The 17136-nt window shown below is 43.1% G+C and overlaps 1 protein-coding gene and 3 non-coding genes across 5 annotated transcripts in view; all 4 read left to right on the top strand.

Moving 5' to 3' along the window:
• Window positions 1-17136, top strand: part of LOC115382203 (NLR family CARD domain-containing protein 3-like) — a 617169-nt gene that overhangs the window by 125524 nt on the left and 474509 nt on the right. The gene's annotated exons all lie outside the window — the stretch shown is intronic.
• trnak-uuu (transfer RNA lysine (anticodon UUU)) lies at window positions 13246-13318 on the top strand. Its single transcript has one exon. It is a non-coding gene; the product is annotated as a tRNA-Lys (tRNA).
• trnap-agg (transfer RNA proline (anticodon AGG)) lies at window positions 13802-13873 on the top strand. The gene has a single exon. It is a non-coding gene; the product is annotated as a tRNA-Pro (tRNA).
• trnaa-cgc (transfer RNA alanine (anticodon CGC)) lies at window positions 15299-15369 on the top strand. Its single transcript has one exon. It is a non-coding gene; the product is annotated as a tRNA-Ala (tRNA).

Raw genomic sequence — 17136 nt, 5'->3', positions numbered from 1 at the left:
TCCCGCCGAGCCCGGGCGAAAGTTGCTGCCCACTCTCTAGTGCGCCGGCGCATGCAGTGCAGGCATGCAGGAAGCAGCTCAAGAATTGCTGATATTTTCAGAGTAAAGCAGCCGATCTGCGTGAACTGGCTGGAGGAATCGCATTTGTTTTCATTTCTTTTGAAAGTCAAAATACCGACATTTTCGTCTCGTCTCGTCTCGTCTCGTCTCGTTAACGAAAACAACAGATACGTCTCGTCACATTTCCGTCTTTAAAGAGATAATTTTAGCTCGTCACGTCTCGTTTTAGTCACGGAAAAAAGGGGCGTTGTCGAAATATTTTCGTCGGTCATCGTTAACGAAAACAACACTGGGCAACGAGGCAACGAGTCCTATTGGGAACATGACACGTAAAAAAAGTGCTGCGCCCGAGCAACAGATGAGCCTTTAGCTTCACCAGCCTCCCGCTTCGCTTCCCCCAGCGTCTGCGGCGGCCCTGCGTGGAGGTGGAGCCAAGACACGGCAGAGGTGAGCCGGTATCCCAGCCAGGAAAGGTGGATGAGGATTCCCCTGTCCTTCACACTTATAATCTATCAAGTATTAAGCCGTGGGTCGAAGATCCAGTAATGTTTGTCGCTCACAGACCAGCAGAGAATTGACTTTTACAGCAAAAGTTGTCAATATGCCACAAACACAAGTAGAGATCGCAGAGACAGACGGCATGCCAACCACACTGGCGCCATCTTGGCTTCAGTCTTTTCCAGTGCTCATCCAATGACCATCCTGACTGAAGGAAATGAAAACATGAGTCATGAGGACTTCAATGATGGTCAACTTGACCTCAATCACTTCAAACAGTCCAGAAAGACAGAAACGGGCCCCAAGTGAGCCCAATGGCATGCTGGGAGAGCTGAAGAAGCCGCAGTTCTGGGGACAGAGTTCCATCAGGAGGCCAGTTCACCTTCAAGCAGCCACGTCTCTGTCAGGAACATCACATCCAGCTCATGGCAGCAGAGAAGTCACAGAGGAAGATGGTCTCAATGTCAACAGAGCCTGTGAGGAGAAGCCCCTGACTGCAGCCGGCAGAACGGGGCGTGCCTCAACGTGGGCGGAGTTAAACGTTTAACTCCGCCCACGTTGAGCTTGACTCGTTTATTGTCGCCGTCTGGTTTGTCTGGTGGCGGAGACTATGTAGCACATTCACAAACGTCAATACAGCTTCTAAATGCTGGACTACAAACCATTTAATGATTGTACATTAAGCTGAACTGTATCTTTATTCTTCTTATTAAGGAAAGAACACTTTGTATGTATCACCTAGCATCTTATGTGATTTACTGTCAAGATTAATTTTATATCAGCATTACTATTTATATCAGGATCAGGTCTGGAGCCAAAAAATAGTTCTTTGGGAAAACATTTTCTTGTATCAAATAATAATATAATAATAATAATAATAATAATAATAATAATAATAATGCATTGGTTTTATATAGCGCTTTTCAGGACACTCAAAGACACTTTACATTGCATTATTCATTCGCACCATACTGGGTGGTGCTTACTGCTTACAGTGCTAGTTTTGGGAATGAGAATGTAGGGGTGATTCCATCATTTTTTTCCTCAGAATTCAGTGATTCCATCATTTATTCCCTGTGCTTGGTCTAAATCAGTAATTGTTACTGGCTACAATTTTTCCTCTTGATATCTTTTAGTGTGTCTTACAGTCAGAAAGTTGCAAATAAAATGACTTTAGTTTTTTGTCATGTTTGTGATCTGTTTTTTCTACAAAATTAAACAACTGAACGAACGTCCTCCAAGACTGGTGATTCCATAATTTGTGCCAGGAGTTGTAATACTATAGCGACACAACTTTTTATTTGGGTTCAACGCTCCCCTAACTCAAACCCTGTCAAACTAGGGCTAGCTGGACTGAAACAGTGAGTGGAATTTGTGACATACAGCATACGTAGATGTAGCGTGGCACAATACGAAGTTGTACTCCACTACACATTGAATTTTAATTTCTTTTATCTTGATGCTGTAAAGAGCAAAAAGATGGTTTTAACATCACAGTTCATTCACTGACATCCGTGGGTGTTCCCGTTCTCGGGGTGTAATCACGCGAGAGTATCCCTACCCATGAACACACCATGTAGCGAATGCGCCCTCTACTGGTCAGAGTTAGATACTGCCCCAAAAACAACAGTTCTCAGTCCAACTCATGGCTTTAAATGCCACATAAACAGATTTGGATTTTTTGTACACTGGATCATATCAGCTACATTAAGGAGATCAGAGACAGCAGGAATGTCTAAGCCATTGATACCTGAACATGCCATGGTTATTACTGGCTGATAACACAGATTTCCTAAACTTTGCACTAACGACTTTCTTAAAGTGTCATAATCCACTCAAGGATATAAGACTGAACTGACAGTCTACGTTACATGTCTTTCCTCATATCAAAGAGGGCTCTTAGTTTGGCCTTCATTCTACATAACAAACAAAAACATAATCTCTGATCTCTGTATAGGGACTTCCGTATATGATTATGCCAGACATAATATATCAGAGTCTGTACAACTCACGAACCATGTACATTTGTAGAGGTCAGATGTAATGAATTAAGCTTCAGCCCCGTTGAACACATTATTCTTTTTTCTTAAAAGCACAAAACACCTTCATGTCTTGTCAATAATTTCTTGACAGAAGAATGTCTCGTAGTCTTCCTGACAGACAGTGCTGGCTGGAACAATACCTGATGCGTCAGTGGCAGATTCCGAAAGCCTCAACTTTTTCAGGGGGACTTCAGCCACATCCTGAAATAAGTGGCAGGATCAGTCTTCAAGCAATAGTTTCATTATATACTACTTTATCACATGACCTCTCACCTGTAGTTTTTTGCCTTTTTCTTTGCTGCAATCTCTATTCTTCAGATTGGTGATTTAATGACAACCACATTCACAATGAAAACATTCATGCAGGTCAGATAACAGTGAATACAGTAAAACGTGATCTAAAAGAATCTGGTTTAAAAGTGTGATACTGAGGGGGCTTACGGCATGGGGAAGTTCTGCAGGAGAACAAGACACCACCATCTTCGAATTTGCAGCATGTTTTCCTGTGAAGAAGGAAATGCAGAAGATTAAATATGTTTTGAAAAATAATACCTTCATCGCTACAGTCAAGCATAACGTGTCACAATTTGCATATACCTCACTGAAATCGCAACTGGCCCCCATTACAATGTACAGAGCGTACTGTAATTTAAGAGATACTGGTTAATATAATGTCATGCATATTCTGTGAGGATACAATTTTTCAATACAAAGAGTGTGTTTTAAATGCAGAAAAAACACTTTAGATATCATCGATATAACATACTGAGTAGTTCTTACCATGAAAACAAACACGCCACAGTTGTTGGAGCATCCTTGCAGTGTTAGGCCCTTGGGTGTGAAAGTAGTATTTAATAAAAGAATGGCAAGAAAATAGCAAATGTTAGCAAATGCAATGTAGTAACGTCTCACCTGAACATCATTCACACCAAGCTGTCTCCAAGGGCCAGGAGACAGGCTGTGAGCAATGTGCCTGGTCAAAGAGTAAGTGGAAGTAAATAAAAGTACAATAAACCATTTCAAAGCAACACTTGGAACAAAGCTGAAAGTGAATAAGGAAGAGGCTGGAACTTCAAATCAAACATTTTTGTAATGGGCTTAAACAGAACTGGCCCATCAAACAAAATGTATGGTTCTGTTTCCATCTGCGTAGAATAATGTAACAATTACGTCTATCCCTTGCAAACACTCCCTTTTGTTGTTTGTAACATCTCAATGCAGGGGAAAATTAAATTCAAATAAAAACAGAACCATTTATTAAACAAACAAAGGACAAGTGGTTTAAAACAGAACTACCACTGTCCAGGCAAGATCTTGGAAGGTGCCCTAAAAACCTGAAAAGATGGACTCTACTCTGATCTCTCCAGCTGCTGCCACAGAGGGGATCTCGGAAGAAAATCTCCCGAGCCTGTGGCCTCAGTATCTGTTAAATGTGTTCAAATATAACCAGACACATAAAGTTATGGAACGTTACAGAAACACTTACAAAGCTGCCATGCATTTAATAAACCAAAAAATTTAAACCAGAAATGAGCAACTTTGTTGTGCAAGGTAATAATAGAGGAAGATAGAAATGTATTTACACAGAGTATCCAGTGTCCAGGTACAAATACTGGAAGCAGAACCCACTGTAGACTGGCTGCATTGTCCTGTAAAAAGATATCAATAACTGATTATGAAATGCTCAAACTTCACTACAAAAGCAAAACTTTTCAACAAACTACCGGCAGGTGATCCATGGGGTTTGTGGATGATGGTGGAAACCATGTGGCAATGACATGGCTGTTTGCAGCAAACACGTGCTCTATTCTCTGTAACAGAGATAGATCATTGAACTATACTATCCAACCCATCTGAATTAAGTTTTCACCATAGCTACTCTACCTTCCCAATGACATGAAGACAAGAGTTCAGGATCTAGTAGAAACAAACACAAATTAAAATAATAACAAAAAATACAGAAATCATATCAGCACAACACATTCTCTATGCCTACCATCCCGTCAATGTCTCGACTCAAACCAAGACTCCAAAAGTCAGAGCGAGTCAGGATGATGTTGTTCACCATTGCAAGGTACTCAGTGGGACTGTTGGTCTCATCCAAGGCATCTGACAGCTAATGGAAGAAAACAAAGTCTTGACACATGTTTTTGGTTATATTAATACCATTCAGAGATATTTACAGTGGCACAATGGTTGACATTACCAGGTGTTCCTGGATGTCGTTGAGTTCCTGTCCCCAGCATGCTCTGTGTGCTGACAAGTTATGGAGACTAGTGAAGTGCCCATGAGGTCTCTGCTGACTGCCATCAATTACTAGTGGGGGAAAAAAAACATCAGAATAAAAATCAAGTGTGAAATGTCACATTTCTACTTTCACACACACACACACACCACAAACACACACACACACATCTCTCTCTCTCTCTCTCTCTCTCTCTCTCTCTCTCTCTCTCTCACACACACACACACACACACACACACACACACTAGCAGGGACTCACACTCTTGACATTCTTCTTGGTCTTTGCTGTTGTCAGACGACCCCGTTGGCATTCCAGCTGATGGGGAATGAGCAAAAAGAAAAGAAATGTTACATACATTGTATAAAGTTGCATAAAGTGGATGAGGACAATAAATGTGCATAAATATTCATTAACATTCCTAAGACTAGCCTTCCATGGCTGTCACATTGCATTTCAACATCTGAAGGAACAATCTTGCTATACTGTTCTCGGACTCATTTGTTCTTTGCCATGTTATAATGATGAAGTATATTTCTTTGGAGAAATATGTGTGTGGATGGGGTTGTCATATTTAAAAAGTAATTGTTCTTTCTCATCCCAGAAAAAAGCTGCTCCACACACTGGCTGTTTATAAGACCAGCAAGCTCAGGCACAAGCTCCAGCTTTCTCAGAACCTCCCTCTGGTCTTTGCTGTTGCCTTGGTGGAACACATCGTTTAAAGCGAAATGCTGCGAGGACCCAGTGAGAGGGTGACCATTTTCATCAGCGGGCATCTTAGAATTTTTCAGCCATGGCAAGTTGACATGAACCGTGCTCTCTGAGGCATGCTTTATGTTGTCTGGGGTGGGATCCAGTAACCTTCCTTGAAAAGGGGCAAAGATTCCTGGCTGCATGCGAACCGCAGGCAGCGCCAGCCCTCTGGCATAATCATACACTGAAACATTGGGAAAGTCTTTCCACGATAACAAGAGATCCACAAAGTCACGTGGACTCTCTGCTCTGAGGTTGAACTTCACTGAATACACAACCCCACATGGACAGGTGATTACAGCCCAACCACCTGGAAACAGAAAAACAGTGGTCAAGGGCAACTTTATTTGTATCACCCACTTTTACAGTTTGATTCAAATGCATATTATGAGACTCTAGTATGAGTAATAACTGACATTAGGAACATGTATGGCTAATTTACATAAATACATACTGATTGATGATGAACACATTACTTCACTTACCAGAGGCAGCCCACACTTTCTCAAACACCTTGTTGTAGGTGACTCTTTTTGACATTTTTTCTGAAAGTCGCATGACAAGATCCACTTTGGAGCCTTTGTCATCCACACCACAGTTTTTACAGAGTGCCCTGATGTCCTCTACCTGTTGCAAACATGCATTTGAGTCGATATTGTGAATAAAGCATAGACATTTTTTGTTTGCAAAAAAAGTGGATTTTGCATATTTTATCAACTAATTCACCTTCAAGTTCACAAGCTCATCTGTGAGCCGCTCTTCATTAATCATGTCATCATCATCATCATCCCCATTGTTTGGCGTTTTTGGAGCTTGCATTTTTTCAAATTCAGTGTTTAAAACTGAATTTGATCTTCGTGTGTGTGGGCCAATCCATGGGGCCCAGTGATGATAACTGGGGGACACAACAAAAGGGTTCTTTGACCACCTTTGTGAAAAAATATGAAGAGTATTAGCTATTATTAGCCCAAGACTAAAACATTAATATACTTTACTTTCAGTGCAACTGCTCTTAACTGTCTTTTCAAATTACTTACATGGAATTAAACCACGACTAATCATTTCCATGGCCACAGCATCCCAGAAATTTGCTATATCCACATGGCCATCAAAATCATCAGGCAGGCTTTGGATCTCACTCACTGTTAAAAGAATAGTTTATTTTTTTCCCATTTCAATCACTAATAAAATATCTGAGCATTAGAGCCGACAGAATATAGATTATATTGGATTCAGCTTTGTTATTGCACATGTCACAAATACAGAGCAACAAAATGCATATAGTCACTTCCTGAGGGGGCTTGGGCATGTGTGTGAGAGGGTGAGGGGTGGCGGGAGGAAGAGTTCTATTGGGAAAAACCTGTTCCTGAACCTGGTGGTTTTAGTCCAGATGCTATACATTTTAGTTGTATAGCATATGTTATGAACAGTTTGATTCGAGGGTTTTACAAACCATCATAACAACATCCTCTGCCTTTAGACCTTTAGCAAAAACTCCCAAGAGAACACAGTAAACCTCAGGGTGAGCAACAGAAGAGAGATCCCTCTCCTAGGATGGGCAGACGTGCAATAGAAGTACAGACAAGAAAACAGTTCACCACACAGAAGAGGGAGAGGAGATGTTATACAAACAATGAAGCTAAAATACTTATGTGACATAACAGCTTATCAAACTCACCTGGCAAATTGAAAACACCTTTCTTGTGAAGATCCATCACAACAAGCGCTGGGCTATAGCCACATGACACACAATTGTAACTGTAGTCATGGTTTGTAAGGGCCTCAAAATGAAGGTAGGCTTGGAGAATCCTCTCCTTGTTCGGAAAGGACACGTTCTCTGTTGTTTCAATTATTTCTATCACTTTGCTGATAGTTGTATGCGTCTGGAAAGTGATGAGAACAGGAGTATTCTAATGTTAGATGATTTCAAAATGTAAGTTGCTTTGTTAGAATTGCATCTTCAATAGCCTTAGGAAATACAATTAAATATTTTATCTTGTCAAAACTTTTTTTTTTGTATTACTGTGAGTTGAACTGTGGTGTCACTCAAAAGGATGGAAAGAAGTTAAAATAACATCACATTACATACAAAATCAATTCACTGGACTTTTCAGTGAGTAGAATGCATTTCTGAATGATACGGTCTCACCTGTAATGCATCCTAACCATCAGGCACAAATGCAGAGACAAGATTATGTGGTCGTCAAAGTTGTGGATACCATCCTCCCACTCCTGGTATCTGTAGATCATGCCACAGTTCAGGCAGGACTTCCTGTACGTTGATATTCCTAAAAACACAGTCCAAACAAAGGTTATGGCTGTGCTGGAATGTCCTTTGCGATAAGTAGAATTATTCTTTTTGTTTGTCATGTACATATAAATTATGCAACACAGTAAATGATAAGAGCATAGAAGGACCCGTGACAGTACCAACCTTCAACTACACCCGTGCTTGTCAGGATCTTGGCTTTTGATGTTATCAGTTGTTCACACATTGTGTACTCACATTCTACACATGTTGTTTCTTTAGGGATAAGGTGCTTTGGAAAGCTGTCCTTTGCTCTTCCCTCTCTTGACTGCTCCATGAGAGCTTGGGGCAGATCTGCAGGGAGCTTTTTATTTGTGAGGAGGTAATTAAGCATCCTTGCAACACTTCTGTCATCTGGTGGATAACTGTCCTCCACACTGTCCTCACTTGCATTTTGATCTGTGGTGGCCTGGGTTGGATTGTGTGTCTCTTCCTCTGTGCTCTTCACCTTTTGGAATAGCTCCCTCTTTGTGACAAAGAGATGCCATTTAGCAACAGCTTTGTGAATGCAAGAGTGTCTTGCTTTAGAGCAGGGACAATGCCAGTTGTTCTGTTTTGTGTCGTAAGACACAATCACTCTTCCCAACCTACTGTAATAGGTTATGTTTGGTTCATGAACAGAGATATGAAATTGGAAGGTGGACCACCTACATTCAGATGCACAGACAGGGGCACACCCTCTGCAACAGCACTTTGCTGAGATCGCAAGAGACTGGCTTTACGCTCCTCACCAAACCATTTATTGTCCAACATTGTTTTCAATGCCTCAGCTGTTAGAGTGACGTTTTGATTGTCAGCACGTGGGCAATACAATAAAGACAGTATATGGGGGCACTATATCAACATCCCGCTTCTTCGTGCAAAGTCACTGTTCAGACGGCACTGGTTGACCTCACACATGACCTTGTGGGTTGGTCCCCAAGTATTCTTAATGACATGTATGGGTGTTGCTGGACCACAAAAAGATTTTTCAACTGCAAACACACCATTTTTGACATCAACACATTGAGAGGCCAAAAATCTGTCCTTCGACACTGTCTCAAAGTGGTGGGTATGCTTTCTTTTGCAGTGTGTTTGAAGTTTTTCTTGCTCAACATCATGCTGCAGTGAGGACAAGTGACTTTTTGTGTTTTCCATATATTGTGTGACTTGATGCTTTAGGGGTATCCGGATGCTGTGCAGAGGCCACAGGGATCTGAGTGGGGGCCGCAGGGATCTGAGTGGGGGCCGCAGGGAGCTGTGAAGAGGCCGCAGGGATCTGTGCGGATGCCACAGGGAGCTGTACAGGAGGCATTGCGAGGGTCTTTGTTAGTTCTTTAGGGGCTGCATCATGCTTCTCCTTTGGTGTAGTTCTATGTGTCTTATAAACTGGCCTCTATTATAATTGTTGCAGCACAATAGCAGCAATGAAAATGTGCTGCTGTCCGACAACTTAAGCCACACTTAATAATTATGAATTCTGAAAGAGAGGAAAGAAGTAAATAACATTTGTACTTGTACCAATATATTGCTCATCTAAATATGTGTCATAAGTAAGTACCTCTGTGTTTACTGAAGAGTGGCCTTTCATATGGTTCTGCACCATATGCTTAGCTGCCTCATATTTGCAGAAAGGACAGTGGAAATGTTCACTGCTGCTGCATTTTGTTGGGGTTGGTGTATCCGTAAGTATGGTAATGTGTCTCTACAAATCAGAGGGGAAAAATAGACTTAAAAAAGGCAATACTGAGGAATCCACAAGACAAAAGATCTGAAACGATTTTTCACCTCAACAACAAATGTTGATTCATGTCATGTCATGGATGCTCACAGATGTCTGGACAGGACAGAACGGTTCACCGTCTGGTAACATGACAGTTGGAGCCGGATTGGCATTTTAGTCCAGACTGGCCCAATACAACTGATCAGATACAACATTTAAATGTATATCTATATCAACAGCCATGATTTGACATGATTTGTCTTCCAGATCACGATTTATTCCACAAACAAAAGCAGTAAGTTCTATTTCATGTCTAACGCAATATTTCATTAATTAGACATGGTCGTTCCATTTGATTACTGTGAATATTTGGAATTAGTGTAATGCTAAAAGGAATGGCATCGTTTTCATGTTTTGTATACGGTAACTTTTCAAATAGGCTTGCTACTTAGCACGTGACAAAATCAGGACATCGCGACAAAATAAGTATGTCTGACGATAATGCAACTGCAGATAAAATAATATCACTTCCTTCCTTGTCTGTTACAAATCGCAAAACCGCAATGTTAAAGCACGTTAAAACAACATGTAACTTACTGCTACTGCAGCTCTATGTAGCTCGTAACATACAATTCACTCAGGTTCAACTCAAGGAGCGAGGGGAAGGTAACTGTAAAAATGATCACACAGTTTTTATTCTAACAACGCACAGAATACAAAACATCACAGTTGTATACAAATCCCCAATGAAAATTAGAAAAATAAAATAAAAGGAAAAGAAAATGTCCCTTCACAGCTTATTGCTGCTCAGTCCAATGTCCGTCAGTCTGTCCAGTGTGGTGTATATGTTCTGTGTACTACCCGGGTAGAATGTGTGTTAAGTGTGTCAGCTCTTATCTGCTCCACGTATCAAGGAGATGAAGAAACCGAAGAAGAAGATGAATCCAAATCCTTTATGATCCTGCTTCTGCTGAACAGGTACTCTGGACGGCGTCAAAAGTGTTGGAATGGAATTCCAGCATCCATGAAAAAAACCAATCGGAGTCCTCGGCCATATAGAAGCAAAACAAAACAAAGTTCCCTGGTCACAGTGATCCGACACTTCCCAGCCGAAGTGTCTCCATCCCAGCATGCAATGCGCCCATCTGAAAAACCGCAAGTTGCCCGTACACCAAGTGCCCTCGGTGGCTAAACTGAATCATGACAATCACACCAAAATACAGTTCACCTCAACACTCTCTTGTAGAAAACATTGTACATAACAATTGAACAACAGTACAATGAAGAGTAAACCAACTGTACTTTTCTCAGGGTTACAAACACGTTTAAACAAAATATATAGTGCTTACCTCCATTTTTCAAATTTCTTTCTGCTTCTTCTTTCTTCTTCAGTGAGATTTCCGGCAGTGTAGACGCTATTTGCGTATTACTGCCCCCATAGTTCAGAACAGGATAGCACTCCTTAGAATTCTGTCATATCCTCTGATAGAGGCCAGTGGCGCCACCAGACAGCGACAATAAACGAGTGAGGCTCAACGTGGGCGGAGTTAAACGTTTCACTCCGCCCACGTTGAGGCACGCCCGTTCTGCGGGCTGCAGCCAGGGGTACTTGGCTCGCAGGTGTTCGGATTAACTGGTCTCCGTGTTAACTGGTGCCCCACTTCCTGTAGCGTCTCTGCTGCTGCTAAAAGCAGATGTTAAAAACCGACAGGAATCAATCCGGAGCTTCCTGGAAAACTCACTTTAACCGCACTGAACACAAAGTTTAAAGAGTTGGACCTTTACTGAGTCTGGATCCTTGTTGGACCAGCACGTGTCAGACCAGGACTGGCATCAACTACAGCTGCAGCTTCTTCTTCTACTGACTTCCGGCAGGCTGGACGCTGGATCAGCGGAATGCTGCCCCCACCTGGTCACTGTTCATACTGAGAGGTTGGGGGAAGAAACTTTACAACTGCCTGATCTAATGGCGAGTTCAGCCCAGACAGAAATATCCTCTTTAAAGAAAATGAATGAAGCCGAGGCCTGAAAGCTCTTTAAAGTCCCGCTCCAGTCCTCTTTTGGAGCTGTTTTAAAGTGTCCTCAGGAGTCTTTACATTGTGATGAGGAAGTTTTTAGCCAACATCACTAAACCTGTGTCATTTTCCAGCCTCTGTATCTGCAGAGCTCCAGAGATCATTAACTATTTGCTGCTGGGTGAAGACTGGCTGGGGGGACTGTCCCCAGTGTCCAGACTGAAGGCTGTGGGTGGACTGTCCCCCAGTGTCCAGACTGAAGGCTGTGGGTGGACTGTCCCCCAGTGTCCAGACTGAAGGCTGTGGGGGGACTGTCCCCCAGTGTCCAGACTGAAGGCTGTGGGGGACTGTCCCCCAGTGTCCAGACTGAAGGGTGGGGGGACTGTCCCCCAGTGTCCAGACTGAAGGCTGTGGGTGGACTGTCCCCCAGTGTCCAGACTGAAGGCTGTGGGTGGACTGTCCCCCAGTGTCCAGACTGAAGGCTGTGGGTGGACTGTCCCCCAGTGTCCAGACTGAAGGTGTTATGCTGTTTCTTCCTCACTAACACAAACTAGCGGACAGTGTCACAGCTCTGTCTGGAGGATCAGGACTTGGCCCACTAACAGTTTTAAATTCTAATAATATCAACATGAGACTCCTCTTGCACCAGTGTGGTCCACTGAGGATCACAAACATCTGTAACATCTGTAAAAATCCTTCTGGAGCTGCACAGAGATGATTAGATGAGGAAGTAACTGATGCTGCTCCTCAAAGTCACTTCCTCAAACAGTGTTTCCAGGAGTTGCTCTATTTTACATGAGATTAAAATAAAGTATTCTGGATCATCTGCTGCCACTGCTCCACATGTCAGCAACGCCCTCTTGTGGCCATCTTCATTTTGACAGCAGTAAAATTGGAGCTTATGAAATGCAGTTTTCTAAAAGTTTGACAGGAGATTGATGTCAATTCAATGATTTGACTTACAGAAATTGCTGTACTAAAGTAGGTTAACCTAACATCTGGAGTCTTGTGGTTTTGAAAGAACAAAAGAGAAGTTCCACAAACAACAAGTGACTCTAACAAGTGGTTTACTGCTGAAGCCCAATGTTCAAAACTGCCATCATGTCAACAAATTAGCTTAATCATTGTCTTTTTCTTACATTGGTGTTTGACCCTAACTGAAGACAGATCATGATACAGATATTATTCATGTTTATGGCTGATTGTCTGCAGTATGTCTCCATATATCCATTGTGTAACGTTGCTCCACCTACTCCAAGTCGGTACTCTGTATGATGGAAAGCGACCGGGGCCAAGGCCGAACAAAGAGAACCGAGTGGAGGAAGACTGAGAAGGAACCAGTGGAAAAGGACTGATAGAGCTGTCCATGGTGCTGAAGTATCAACTTGTGTGAATCATTCTGGACATGCCACTTTTTGTTCAATGTAAAAGCTGAGAAATATTTTTTCCATGACAGTGCTTCTCGTACATCATCTTATTAAACTTATGGCAGAAACCTGAAACATTTCTGATCAAAAAGTCAGTCATTCAGACAAGGCTCCACTTTCTCAGCCATGGTGGACAGGAAAGCTGTCCAGGAAAACTCATAAGTTAGTGATATACAGACACAAAAGGCCGCTTTCAGGCCTGGGTAGCTCAGATGGTAGAGCATCAGACTTTTAATCTGAGGGTCCAGGGTTCAAGTCCCTGTCCAGGTGCTACAAGGGCAGATCCTTAATTGGGTCTGAATCCTCATAGCAGAAGGTCACAGTACTTCAGGTATCTCTTGCTGGAAGTCATGTACTGGTGTAATGCTGTGCTTCATCTTGATGTTGTCAAGTTTGAGAACTCTCTGAGGCTCTGTTGACATCGAGAGAGTCTTCCTCTGTGCCTTCTTTACTCCCATGAGCTGGATGTGATGATCCTGACAGAGACGTGGCTGAGTGAAGTGACCTGGTCTCCTGCTGGAACTCAATCCCCGGGACTGTGGCTTCTTCACCTCTCCCAGCATGCCGTTGGGCTCACTTAGGGCTCATTTATGTCCAAGAGGACTTTTTGAAGTGGTTGAGGTCAAACTGACCATCATTCAAGTCATTAATGACTGATGTTTTCATTTCCTTCAGTCAGGATGTGGTCAGGAGTTTTGATCACCTGACTGATTCATGACAATCAGTTGAGTCCTTCTGCTCTGTGGACATGTCGGCTCGTTGGTCTAGGAGTATGATTCTCACTTAGGGTGTGAGAGGTCCCGGGTTCGATTCCCGGACGAGCCCTTCGAGTTACGATTACACTCTCCAACTAAGTTTTCAGCTTTGCTCATCAACCAGGATCCCTTTGAGTTAAACTCCAGAAGCTTCTCTGACTTTGTGTTGGAGGTTTGTCTGATCTCATGTTCATGACCAGCAGCAGCATTTCCACTGTCAACAAGGAGACGGACTGAGAGATCTCAGAAAGTTCCACCTTGGAGCAGTTTCTAAAAAGTAGTGTTTTCAGTGTCTCCAGCACTGTTGTGGTGTAAACAGACACCAGAACACAGTGAGAGTTTAGTGTTTCCTCTTGAAGCCTCTGCAGTGTAAACGGCCTTATTTTCAGGCAGCAGACCAAACAGTGTTGTCAGACAGAAGAGCTGGAGGACATGGTTCCTGGAGAGAAGCAGAGCTGAGTCCTCCAGTGGTTTCATTTAGGATGTGAGGTAGGGCTGGGCGGTATGGCAAAAATTTCATATCACGGTTTTTTTTTAATTCATACCGGTTTCACAGTATTTGACGGTATTTTTTTTTCGTCCAAGAGTGTTGTTACACACATTTTCTTCTATAATAAAATGATTACTGCAGTTGATTGACTTTAAATAGCCCATTTTACTGTCATAAGGGCTGTATCATGTTTTTTTTTAATGTCCAGATTGCGTGATTGCGATCGTTATCTCGACCTGCCACTTGTTTTTTTTCTTTTTTCTCATGTGCAGTCCCCTTAGCGAGCGCATCTTGAATGGACGTCTGACTGCTACTTGCAGATTGAGCTGTGGATGTGGAGGGTGTGGATCTTAGTTTATGACATTCCTGGTACTCCAAAACGTGTTTTCGGCTGAGGTGGTGAAGCTAATTGCTAGCGTTAGCACCGCCGGCTAACACTTCTGCTCGACAGCATTTGCAAAAGAGTTGTTTGATCCACGTCCGACCTTTTAAAGCCGAAAAACTTCCAAACCACAGACGTGGCTCCTCTTTTTGGTGTTAGTTCCTCTGTGTAAACAGCGTGTGCTTCACTTTGAGAGCTCTCGCCGGCAGCCAACACGCTGTGTTGTTGGTGTGCAGCAGTGAAATGGGTCCCACCTGAAACACTTCACTGTCGCGCACATTCCGGACGTTGTTTGGGCTGTTCACCGGTATTGCGGTATATGAAAAATTCATATCATAACGAAAATAAAAACCAGTATTCGGTACAAACCGGTATACCGCACAGGACTAATGTGAGGGACTCAGCAGCGCAGCGGCCCAGCAGGAGTCATGGCTGTGTGACGAAAACACCTGACCTGGACCAGTGATGGATCCACTTCCATCAATACTGACCTCCAGCAACCAGCCACACTCCACAGTCCAGACTGTCCTGCTGAGAGAGGAACAGGCTTCTCAGGAGTTTTCCTCCTGGACTCACTGAGCTGATTCACTTCAGTCAGAATCAGCAGAGCAGTGGAGGAAACAGGGGATGTAGCTCAGTGGTGGAGCGCTGCTTCGCATGTAGGAGGTCCTGGGTTCAATCCCCAGCATCTCCAGGCTTTATGTCTCACATCAATATCATCAAGCTTATGAATAGAGGCTGAGTGTCTCTTTGTGGCTGTGAGATAAAATCAATCTCTCAACATCCCGGAGGATCCTTCCAGCAAGATAAACCATAGAACTGCTTTGGAAATCTTTCTGTTGTTGGCATAAAGAATTTCTGAGAAATCACCAAGTGTCATGATGTGGTTTATTAAAGGATTCTCAGAGAGTGGAAGAACAGGCGAGAAAGCTGACACTCACAGATACTCTGTGTGTCTTCCTCCCAGTCGGGGTTCAGACCAGATACTGATACAAAGCCCTGATAACAGATGGAGTCAGCCAGTCCAAGTTAAACAAAACAAAAACACTTCACAACATCTGAAAAAACCTTCAGATGACTCCTGTGAAAAGCCACAAGGCCCTCCACAGTGTGTGATCAACGAGGCCCCTGGCCTGCAGAGTCCAACATCTGGTTCTTCCTCCTCTGAGTGAGCAGCATGGAGCCGGAGCTCCTTCAGCAGCTGTGTCACGTTGGTAAAGCCAGGTGTGGCTTCGTTCAGCAGTCTGAACCTGTGCTGACGCTACGGGGTTTCCCTCCACGTCACTGGGGGCCGGTCGCTCCTCCACCAACCAGATCATCACTCTGAATCTGAGGAGGGTTTCCACACTCGTGAGCCTCGCTTTTAACTGGAATATATCAAACTAATAACATTATTCTCCTCTGGTGGACAGATCTTCTGGAACAAACCGAAAACCATTGGGAGGAAAGAACACAGCAGTTGAAGGGCTCGTCCGGGAATTGAACCCCGGACCTCTCACACCCTAAGTGAGAATCATACTCCCAGACCAACAAGCCACATGTAGGTTGTCATAAACCAGGCAGGTGCTGAAGACTCCTGACAGCCTGGACAGTCTTCAGGTCGCTGCCTGAGTGTGTTTCCTCAGCTGGTCCTCGCTGAGCGTCCTCAGGTCCTCCTTTGTCCTCTCTCTGTCTCGTCCAATCAGGAGGGAGGCTTTCCTTCAGCTTTTCTCTCTGTGCTCAGCTCTGTCAAACATCTGGTCCGTGGGCCAAACCAGGGACTCCAGAGGCTCCAGTCCGGACGATGAGACTGTGCAGAGAGTTGAGTCATTGTTGCATTTTCAGCTGCAGCAGGATTGAAAGAGACGTTTCACTGGACGCTGCTCCAGGATACAAAGTTTAAAACTGACATGATGTTGAAGCTGAACTGATTTTGAAGCTCTTCTACTTATTCACACTAAAACATTTGGATTTGTGATGTTTGTTCATCATTCTGGTCATTTCTCTGCTCTGACCTCCTCCAGTTTCTCTCTCAACTAAAATCACTTTGACAGCTGATTAAACTCCACAAACACATTTATTAAGCCATCCCACCTTTTTCACCATTTTTCTGGAGAATTCACATGTTGATTTTGTGGTTAAAAAGTACCTGTGCTGCTGTTTGTCAGTGACTTTGATCCAGAATTGTTTCTGTGGTAAAAGTTATATATCAGGTTTTATTGTTTCTTCATTTTGAGAAAAAATCCACATAAAAATATTGGGTCATGTGACTCAGACCTGCTGGGGTTTACATGATAACATCAGAGTCTTCAATACAATATGATGGATTCTGAAGCTAAAATCTAAATGATGAAGTCCAAATGCCCCGATCAAAGAGTGAGTGTAGAAAACAAAGTCAGAGAAGCTTCTGGAGTTTAACTCAGAGGGCCTGGTTGATGAGCAAAGCTGAAAGCCACTTGTTGAAGAGTGAATCATAATTCCT

Source organism: Salarias fasciatus, chromosome 23 (genome assembly GCF_902148845.1).
Source record: "Salarias fasciatus chromosome 23, fSalaFa1.1, whole genome shotgun sequence".
Classification (NCBI taxonomy): domain Eukaryota; kingdom Metazoa; phylum Chordata; class Actinopteri; order Blenniiformes; family Blenniidae; genus Salarias; species Salarias fasciatus.
Note: the sequence above shows the minus strand (reverse complement) of the source record. Positions and strands in the feature narration are given on the sequence as shown.